An 11,405-nucleotide genomic window follows, 5' to 3' on the forward strand; every position below is an offset into this window, starting at 1 on the left:
AGCTACCTAGTATCCTTCCAGTAAATTCCTTTTGTGGCCGAGTTTAACTGCAAAGGTACAAACACAGACATTACAGGACAGGACACAAAACATGATTTGGTGGACTAGGAAAGGGAGAGACCTTTAAAGTGTGCTATCAGTACTGAAAGAAATTCAGTCCACCTTCCTTCTAATATGCACTGGGAAGAGCCTTCTCAAGGGGCATGATTGTAACATTCCCTCCTCTGAGAGCTTAGCTTACAGAGGAGCCCTGAACTCTTTAAGATGTTAAGGATTTAGAATTGTATAAGGACTTCCATCTTTGGCACTGGTCTATCAAACTTTCATTAACGGCTTATTGACAACTTACATAGGGAATATCTACATGTTTGTTAAGATTAGTTTAATAGCAAATATAAGTGAAATAAGCCAGACAGCAAAAGACAAATACCACATGGTATCACCTATATGCAGAATCTTTAAAAAAATGAACTCCTAGAAATAGGGGGTAGAAAAATGGTGGCTTGGGGGGTGGGGGAAATAGGGAGGGGTTGGTAAAAGGATTCAAACTTTCAGTTATATGATGAATAAGGTCTGAGACTCTAATGTATAACATGGTGACTATAGTGGATACACTATAGTTAAAATTTTCTAAAAGAGGAGAACTTAAATGTTCTCAAACACAAAAAAAAGGTAAAGGTGTGAGGTGATAGATGTATTAATTAATTTAATAAGAGGACTTCTTTCACAATGTATACATATATCAAATCATCACATTTACATTTTAAATATCTTACAATTTTATTTGTCAATTATACCTCAACAAAGCTGGAAAAAATATTTTAATAGCAAATAATAGGTATATGTATTGTTCATTTTAGGGATGAATGAAAATTGTGACAAACCAAGTGTATTAAAAAACACAGAAGCTCATGAGTTCAGGGAACCGATTACAAATGGATTTATTATGCTTATTTTTTTTTACTATATTGTATAAAAATGGAAAAAGAGGGAAGATATTAAGCTTAAAGAGTGATTTTTAAAATATGATAGCTCAGAAGTTGGACCACTAATAAACAGAAGAGTGGACTGGTATAGTTATCTGTGCAATGAGAGCACTTAGCATCATTTTAATTAGTGCAAATTTATAATATTGTTTTTGCTCCCTAGTGTTTTTTTTTAAAATAAATTTATTTATGTATTATTTATTTATTTTTGGCTGCGTTGAGTCTTCGTTGCTGCTCACGGGCTTTCTCTAGTTGCCGCAAGCGGGGACTACTCTTCGTTGCGCTGAGGGGGCTTCTCATTGCAGTGGCTTCTCTTGTTGCGGAGCACGGGCTCTAGGTGCACGGGCTTCAGTAGTTGTGGCACGTGGGCTCAGTAGTTGTGGCTGGCGGGCTCTAGAGCACAGTCTCAGTAGTTGTGGTGCATGGGCTTAGTTGCTCCACGGCATGTGGGATCTTCCCGGACCAGGGATCGAACCCATGTATCCTGCATTGGCAGGCGGATTCTTAACCACTGCGCCACCACAAAAGTCCCTCCCTAGTGTTTTTAAAATGCAGTTGCCTACACATCAGTTCTGGCTTCCCTCTCATTTTGCTTTGTTAAGAAAAGTTCTTCAAACCAGCATAATTTCTCCTGATAAGATTCAGGTGGTATAATAATATGAGTAAAGACTGAGTTGGGAATTCCTAGACAGTCCTGGATCTGCTACTTCCTGTTATTCTCTCTGGGCCATAGTTTTCTCATCTTAATATAAGACTTAATTGCACCCCCTTTATTTGCTTCATAGTGTTATTGTGAAGATTAAATTAATGCCAGATAGAGAATACCACTCCCATCACCCTCTATCCCCTTACACTGCTTGTCTATTCTTATAATTCCTCTTATACCTGTCATATTTGCTTACCAAATTATTCTCTTCCTGAGCTAGAATGGAAGCTCTGTGAACATGGGGACTTCACGAGTTTGATTCACTGCTTTATTCCAAAAGCACAGAGTGGTGCCTGACACAGAGCAGGTTCTGAATAAAATTTGATTGGCTAACAGTGAATAAAAATATTACTATTGTGAAAGCCTTTCTTGGGAAGCTTGTTTCTGATTGGGGATTAGGCCCAAAGTCTTTGATTCAAGGGAGTTTTTTTCATATTTGATTGATGATCTTATCTTTCTATTTTCCATTGTACTGCTATTCTTCCAGGTTATCTCAAGATGAGACTGACTTGACTGCATCTTCCTGAAGTTTTTATGCACACTATTTGCTGTAGCTACTGTTTTTTATTTTTAAGTAAATATCTCAATATCTTATATTGTGTTCATTTGATAATATTGGTGCCTTATAGATGAGTGTTTCCTTTATCAATAGAGAAATATATGGAATTTTAGCTCGAACATAACATAGCCTAAATTTTGCTTTGCTCAATACAAGTCATAAATAAATTCTTATATAGAAGTGATTACATTTTTAGAATCAAAGTTGCCATAAGTTAAACAGGAGAATCATGGGGGAAAAAAGGCTTCAAGGACATACGCAAGAGGCAGGAATTTAATCTTGGTAAGGGCAGAATGTGTCTGTCCTGTTTACTGCTGTATAACCAGTGCTCAAGAGAATTTCTAGCTCACAGTTGGCACTGACTGAGAGAAAGGAGAGATACTTGAAACAAGCAGTACAGAGCAGAAGTAGTCAGGGAGACAAAGCAGTAAAGAGGGCAAGAGAGAGTAAATGTTCTTCATGAAGTTAAAAAGAAAGGCAGCTCTGAGCTGGCAGTGGAGACAGCAGCACTGCACAATTCTGAGCCTCCTCAGGTTTTCTCTTTCCATGTTCCTCGTACCATCAAGAGTTCAAGCAGCCAGAGGATAAGTTGTGCACTGTGCAAGGTCACACTGACATGTGACCTCAAGTCCCTGACCCTGGGTAGAAAGAGGAGCAGAATCCCCACTGATTGATGATTCCTTATATAAGGTGAGGAGTGTTTAACACATTGCAGTGTGATTTTTATAAAAAGTGGTTAAGGGCTTCCCTGGTGGCGCAGTGGTTGAGAGTCCGCCTGCCGATGCAGGGGACAGGGGTTCGTGCCCCGGTCCAGGAAGATCCCACATGCCGCGGAGCAGCTGGGCCCGTGAGTCATGGCCGCTGAGCCGGCGCGTCCGGAGCCTGTTCTCCGCAACGGGAGAGGCCACAACAGTGAGAGGCCCGTGTACCGGAAAAAAAAAAAAAAAAAAAAAAAAGTGGTTAAACATTTTAAAAAGGCTTAAAGGATCCAGCTTCAGTTACTTAAACAATTAAATAAGATACAGTATTTTCTGATGGTGCCATTTGCCAACAGAAATACATATGGGGAGAGTGTGTGTTTATGCATTTTCACATTTCTATATATATGCTAATATATTACTATATATATAAAATATTTTTACAAGGAGAAAAATATCTTTCAAATACATATTTCTATAGTATTGGTCATTGAAATATAATTAGGAACCCAGCCTCTATTAAGTTCAAAGGCAGTTACAGAATACAGGCATGCATTATCTGTAAATTAAATTTGTCAGAGGAAGGCACTTGCATATGGTGATTCATGTACTTTTTGACATTCTCTATTATTTTCAGAAACTGATACACCAAACAGTGCCAGTTGTAGATATCTATTCTTCCCCCTTTGTAAAGGTACATAACTTTTTACAAATGTAAGCAATTCTTTTCTGTGTGTGCTTTGCATCTTTTTTACACATAGTGAAAAGCTAGCAGTTCACACACTGTAACATTAATGTAACATCTCTGATGAATAAATTATAATTTCCAAAGCATGACTCCTTGGAAATTTGAAAAACAAAACAATAGCATTAAAAGGAATGAGCCTGATTTGATCTTAACAGTTCTTGATTTAATCAAACTGCAGGGGATTTTCATTTCCATAGTAATGTTGTTTATTTTATTAAAAAAATATCTTTGAGAGCTAGCTTGATGTCATTGGTATGTTGTTTCCTTCCATTAACCAATAAATTCGCTTTCATGGGTAAATACTTAGTTTTTGGCCCCTAGGCTAACTGAGGCACATGAACTGAGGTAGTCATAAATTGGTCAGTCCTGAATTCTACTAATGGAAGATTTTATAGCTTGTTTCTCCAAATGGAAACTTTCTGGCTCAGTTTGGCACTTTACATCCCATTTCTTCTATTTTTCTTTCATCCATTCCATCATTCTCTCTAATTACTAAATTTTTACGAGTGCCAGTCTTTTGAAGACATGATATCTGCTTGAGGATGCATTTATTTCCTTTGATGGGGAAACAAAAGAGAAGGCAGTTGGCAGCAGGAATAATTAAAGATAATGCCAATGATAGTAATGATGATGATAATGAAAAAGCCAATATTTATTGAGCGCTAACTGTGTGCCAGGCACTGTGTTCAGAAATGTATATATTTGCATTATCTTATTTAATCTTGGCAACAACCCTATGAGATAATAATAATTTTAGCTTACATGTTTTATGTGGTAATCAGTATTATAAGGGTTTTAAATGGATTATCTAAGTTGGTTTAATTTAGCGTGGTATAATGGCTGAAGGCTAAACATTTTTTAAAATTTAAATGCTACACACATTATAGAGGTGTAAAAATCTATTGTGACCACATCCTACAATCCTATAAAGGGTTTATTATTCTCAAGTCTATTTTACAAATGTGAAAACTGAGGCATAGAGATGAGAAAATTATCCAAGGTCAAATAACTAGAAGGTGGCGAAGCCAGCATTCAAACCCAGGTCTTTTCACAGATTTATGAATATTTGCACTTTATGATTATGCTCAGCAATAGAAATAAAGATGAAAATGCCAAAGAATGAGTGTTGTGTGCCTCTCAGTGACTGTGGAAAACAAACCTGAATGAAATAAAAATCAGACAGATACACTTTCTCCTTACAAGTTGAATTGCTGTTGGCAATATTTAAACCTCAAATACACTCCTTCTTTGCTGAAGGAGTAGGGTAGAGGTAATGGGGTGAAGAAGGTTTTTTTTTTTTTTTCTATTCTTTTCACTATTAATGGCATTGGATGAATTTTTCATTGAGGTTTCACTTGTTTTTTTTCTTTGTAAAGCTAAGTTGATGATCTTTTCATTTGCTTTTTTTTTTGTTTCATGGGTCAGTCTGTATATTTGGCAGGGACACTCCCATATTTGGGTATGTTTGTCATTTTGTGATACCTTTTATTTACAGGCTTGTTACAAGAACTGACAAGACTAGTATCCTAAGATCTTGAAGGATTCCGGGTCTGTGTGTGTGTGTGTATGTGTGTGTGTGTGTTCCTGTAGTTAGTATAATTCTATCAATTTCCAATAGTTATTTATTTTAAATTAAAAATTATATTCGAAAATACAGAGAGGAATTAACTTCAGATTTGTGGACTAGAGGAAAAGGAAATTGCTTTAGTGTGTCTTGTGGCCTCAGTTTCCCCAGGCAAAAATACAGGGTCTGAACTAGATGTTCTCTATAGTACTTCTCCACACTGGAACCATAATACATGTTTGCATCTGCCATTGAATAGAATCGGAATAGATTATGACAACCTCTGTAGTACACACAACCTTTAAATTAAAAAAATCATTTATCTTTCTCTTTCTGACTTACTTCACTCTGTATGACAGACTCTAGGTCTATCCACCTCATTACAAATAGCTCAATTTCATTTCTTTTTATGGCTGAGTAATATTCCATTGTATATATATGCCACATCTTCTTTATCCATTCATCCGATGATGGACACTTAGGTTGTTTCCATCTCCGGGCTATTGTAAATAGAGCTGCAATGAACATTTTAGTACATGACTCTTTTTGAATTATGGTTTTCTCAGGGTATATGCCCAGTAGTGGGATGGCTGGGTCATATGGTAGTTCTATGTGTAGTTTTTTAAGGAACCTCCGTACTGTTCTCCATAGTGGCTGTACCAATTCACATTCCCACCAGCAGTGCAAGAGTGTTCCCTTTTCTCCACACCCTCTCCAGCATTTATTGTTTCTAGATTATTTGATGATGGCCATTCTGACTGGTGTGAGATGATATCTCATTGTAGTTTTGATTTGCATTTCTCTAATGATTAATGATGTTGAGCATTCTTTCATGTGTTTGTTGGCAGTCTGTATATCTTCTTTGGAGAAATGTCTATTTAGGTCTTCTGCCCATTTTTGGATTGGGTTGTTTGTTTTTTTGATATTGAGCTGCATGAGCTGCTTATAAACTTTGGAGATTAATCCTTTGTCAGTTGCTTCATTTGGAAATATTTTCTCCCATTCTGAGGGTTGTCTTTTGGTCTTCTTTATGGTTTCCTTTGCTGTGCAAAAGCTTTTAAGTTTCATTAGGTCCCATTTGTTTATTTTTGTTTTTATTTCTATTTCTCTAGGAGGTGGGTCAAAAAGGATCTTGCTGTGATTTATGTCATAGAGTGTTCTGCCTATGTTTTCCTCTAAGAGTTTGATAGTTTCTGGCCTTACATTTAGGTCTTTAATCCATTTTGAGCAAATACTGTATGCTAACACATATATATGGAATTTAAGAAAAAAAAATGTCATGAAGAACCTAGGGGTAAGACAGGAATAAAGACACAGACCTACTAGAGAATGGACTTGAGGATATGGGGAGGGGGAAGGGTAAGCTGTGACAAAGCAGGAGAGAGGCATGGACATATATACACTACCAAACGTAAGGTAGATAGCTAGTGGGAAGCAGCCGCATAGCACAGGGAGATCAGCTCAGTGCTTTGTGACCGCCTAGAGGGGTGGGATAGAGAGGGTTGGAGGGAGGGAGATGCAAGAGGGAAGAGTTATGGGAACATATGTATATGTATAGCTGATTCACTTTGTTATAAAGCAGAAACTAACACACCATTGTAAAGCAACTATACTCCAATAAAGATGTAAAAAAAAATCATTTAGACTTCAGCTATTAAGCCACACTAAATTAAACTAGCTTCAAACTCTGCTGAAAGGAACTGTAAGTGAATACATTTGTTGATAGATGAAAACTGGCTGGCATGCACAGTCATTAGCAGTGGGTGATAGTTTCTTTGGATGTAATGTGGAAAGAACAGAGAGCTGTTTTGGAATGCCTTTGAAGTTTTTTCTTCTAGTTCTAAATATCTGAGATTCTTTACATTTTTCAAAGCAGAATGCTCTATAATTTTTCCTGGGTCTTAAAAAGTCACATATGCTTTATGGTCATGGATTTTCAGGGTACTTAAAATCAGACCTCAATAAGAAAAACTCATAAGTTGAAAAGAGTAATTCGAAGGTAACTCTAAATTCCATGTCTTTAAAGGCTGCTTTTAATATGAAAAGTAAAAACAATCTAAGTGATAAGATTGAGCATATCACATGGTTTAAAATTTTTTATTTGAAACATATGCTCCAACATGGTTCGAATGGTTTAAAATAAGAAAGGAAGGAAGAAAATCAAAAGTTATTGAGCATACCCTATGTGCCAAGCATGAGTGTCAAGAGCTTGAAATGTTAGGAAAGCCAAAAACTTGCATAATTAGAAGAATCGTTGACTTCATAATGTAGTGCTAAAATGCTAAAATGCAGCTTCTGGTCATATGGAGTGCCTGGGATCTGTGAAAACAGCAGTGACATTCAGGGACATGGAATAAGGGCTTCCAAGGAGATAAAGCCAGGACTCCAAGGAAAGCTTGTGTTCTAGCCCCATAATGTAAAAAAGTTGTTCAATGTCAGTGCTCATCAGCAAACATCCTTCTAACAGAATATGGACAGAGCTATGAAGCACAAATTTGTTTAAACAGTTTAGACAAAATTCAAAGGGTAATAGTTGATATTCAGTCATTCATTCATTTATCCATCCATTCATTAAGTTATCTACAATGCACAAAAGCCTAGGACAGAAGATGTCATGGCCATAAGGAATTACAATACATAGTAGAAAGTGAGTCATGTCATAAGAAAGTATAGGTCAGGTTTGTGGTTTTTCAGAGAGAGTAGGGGCCACCAGGGAAAACATCATTGAACAGATAGCCTTTGAGCTGGACCTCACAGAGTAGGCTTGGGTGCCTCATAGAATGGCTCCTTTAGTATCCAAGACTGCATAAGTTATGATCCTTACTGGGGAGTGTAAGGACTCTTTGGTGGTGCTCTCCAGCATGTATCTCCTTTTCCTGATATATACTCCCGTCAGCAAAGAGTGATCTTTATGAACTGAACTGATGGTAGGGAGGGTTGGTGAAAGGTATTGGAATTTGGTTGTAATGGGAAGAAGTTGGGGAGGGGGTCAGGGTACATCTGCTGTCTATAAAGACCCCAGCTAATTCTGATATCGTCTCTTTAGATGGCCATCTCTCTTTCACATCATAGATGACAAGAGATATTAGGACATCAAAACTAAGTGCAACATTATCTAGTAATATTTGGTAATTGAGAACTACTAAAATTTATGAGGGGGAGGTACCTTGTAATAAAGCATGGTATGTAAAATATGAACAGAGTATGCATGTATATGTATCATAGGGGTGGAAAGACTTTCCTTCTACCTTCCTAGTTTTGATAGCTGGTTATATAAAATAAACTAACAACAGGTAGATTAACAGGAGAAAAGGTATGTAAATTTATTAATTTTTAATATTACTTTCAGGAGGGCATAACAGGAAAAAAGCTAAAACTCAAAAAAGCATTGAGTGGAGAGCTTATATACCATCTTCATAGGGACACACACACACACATACACACACATATGAAAATTATGGTTCATTCAGCATTTAGGAACTGTGATATAAAGAAAAAATCTTCAAGGTAAACATTTTTCCCATGGTTGAACTTCTGAACCTAATCAAGTTGTAATTCTAGACTTTTATGTACAGATTAAGATGAAAAACAAAACGTTATGTGCATTTACCATGTATATATATTATCTTATTTTAAAAACACAAAACTCCTATGAGGTGGTCACAACTATTATTCCTTCTTTGCAGATGAGGAAATTGAAACTTAAATTTAAAAAATAACTTTCCAAAGATCATACACCTTGTTAGAGAAGGGGCTGGGATTTTAAGCAAAGTAGGTCTTTTCGGAGATTTGATGCTCTTTATATCAAAGAAATTATCATTTAAATGTGCATAAGAGTATTTATGCAAGTATTTAATCGTTTGAATTTAACATGTCACATGTGTGATGTAGGTCAGTTAATAAGCAAACAACAAAACCAATGAATTTGTTACTTATATCCTTCTCCTTCCATTTCTATGTACAAAGCAATTTATCCAGCTGAATAATTACTCTTTGCTTCGCAGTAAATGGACATTGGTTGTCAGTTCTTAAATCTGACCTTTCAGAAAATTATTGGTCTCAGACGAGGTATATTGTCGTAACAACTCCTGACCAAAACAGGAGACTGTACTTAATTTAACAAATATTTAGTGTCAATAATATTTCTTTCCACCCTCTGACCTGATTTTATTTGTAGTAAACAGCCTGCCTTTATGTGATTAGTGGATAAGATAAATTTATCTTTGTCCTATGTTAACTGAACCTTGTGAGAGTATTCATGTTACTGGTATGCTGTACTAACAGAGTGGAGTGGTCCACCATCGCTTCCAGGCAGGAGGTTTGGTACCTGTACAAGTTTTTCATCTAGTAAGCATTTTAAGATACCATAAAATATTCCTGAGAAATCATTGCTAACCATTTTACTTTTTATTTAATTTATTTTAACTATTAAATTTAAAATATTAATATAATAATAAAAGCTGAGATGACGTAAACATGATGCCATGACTACCATTTAAATTGAAATGAATTGAAAAACATACTTGTACTTTTATCTTGCATATTAGCCATTTTAAATAGTGATAAATATTGAATATTCATGTCCCAGCATGCTGTCATTTCTATCATAACTAATTGCCTAATAAGGTTTGATGAAGTTTTGTTTTGATGGTAAAGACCTTTGACCATATCAAACATTTAAAAATACTAAGTCATGATTGAGGGTTAAAGAAAATACTCTTAAGAGGCATGAGTGATTTTATGCCAACACACTAATCTTTAAAACAGCCCAAGTATTTTTGAGCTGCAATAATGGAAAAAACAACAATACTGGGCAGGAATGAAACAGGAAATGTTTAAATTGTTATTGCCTTAAGCAGAAACTGATGTAAGTAATGGTATTAAAAGTTATACAACATTTTGTCCCTTAATGTTGCCTGAATGGTTGAAATATATTCTTGTGCTATAGACCTTCCTGTTTGTATAGCTTTCACATTGAAGCTAATTTGATTTTTATTGGCATAAGATATTTTCCTTTAAACTCCCAGATCAGCTCCCTAAAACAATATTTATAGGTTTCAACTCTCCTGAACAGAATCACCAACATTCATGGACCCTAGAAAAAATAATCTTGTTTAGAAGCAAAACAGTGTCATTTGATTCTATGTCAGGTGGAAAATGGAATGTTTATTTTGAGGAGATAACTCAAGGTATAAACTACTTACTCTAAGTAATTTGTTTTACTGTTGTTTTTATACCAATAAAAAGCTGACTTTAGGCCATTCTATCAACGCTGTTGAGGTCTTAATATTTATATTTAGAAGGAAGTTCCTTTATATTTCCTCACTGTCTTTTGCAAATATTTATATTTTTATATCTTCAGTAAATGGTCTTAAGAATTTGAACTCCATTGCTTTTTGTCTGCATTAGCCTTAAGTGCTGAGAAAAATACAATCATTCACTTTTCAGCATACATAAGCTCATTTAGTTGCACTGAATGCTCACACATCACATTATACATTTCCAAACACAATTATAGTATGGCCTAACATAGTCTAAAATTCCATTTTCCACAGCCAGTAAAAACAATTTTTTGGACCAGGTCCAAAGTATGCCAAGTTTAACTTGTGTATTACAGGACTGTTTTAGCATACTAAACCCCAAAGGGTTAGCTATCTTTTCCACTCTTTTTTCCTTGTTCTTGTAGAGGAGATAAGAGTACTAAATTAAGTACTGAAGCCAATCTCTAGGTAAATTATAATTATATAATTATATATGCATGCATGTATGTGTGAATAGATGATAGATAGATAGGTAGCTAGATAAATTTCTTTTAGTAGAGGGTGGTATATAGAAGCCAAGCTCTGGGTGCTAGGTATGCCTATTTCTACTGAACTGTCACTGCTTGCAGGCGTGTCAGTGGACAGAACAAGGAAATAGATAGATTGATTTCTCTCCAAACTCAAAATTCGCAGATAGCATTTTGCAAAAGTATGGTATAGACATGCATTTAGTCATTGCCAACCTATTTTATGCAAGGCAGTGTTAAAAGAGATGTATGGAATAAAAAGATGTTATTTCCTCAACATCAAATAAGACAGGAAAGTTAATGATGGACCAAAAGTAGTAAAAAAAGATATTGCAATTATGCTGTAGATTTCTTAG

General features: G+C 35.7%; 1 protein-coding gene across 30 annotated transcripts in view; it reads left to right on the top strand.

Moving 5' to 3' along the window:
* Window positions 1-11,405, top strand: part of PDE1A (phosphodiesterase 1A) — a 366,044-nt gene that overhangs the window by 60,822 nt on the left and 293,817 nt on the right. The window lies entirely within an intron of this gene.

Source organism: Pseudorca crassidens, chromosome 6 (genome assembly GCF_039906515.1).
Source record: "Pseudorca crassidens isolate mPseCra1 chromosome 6, mPseCra1.hap1, whole genome shotgun sequence".
NCBI classification, from domain to species: Eukaryota; Metazoa; Chordata; class Mammalia; order Artiodactyla; family Delphinidae; genus Pseudorca; species Pseudorca crassidens.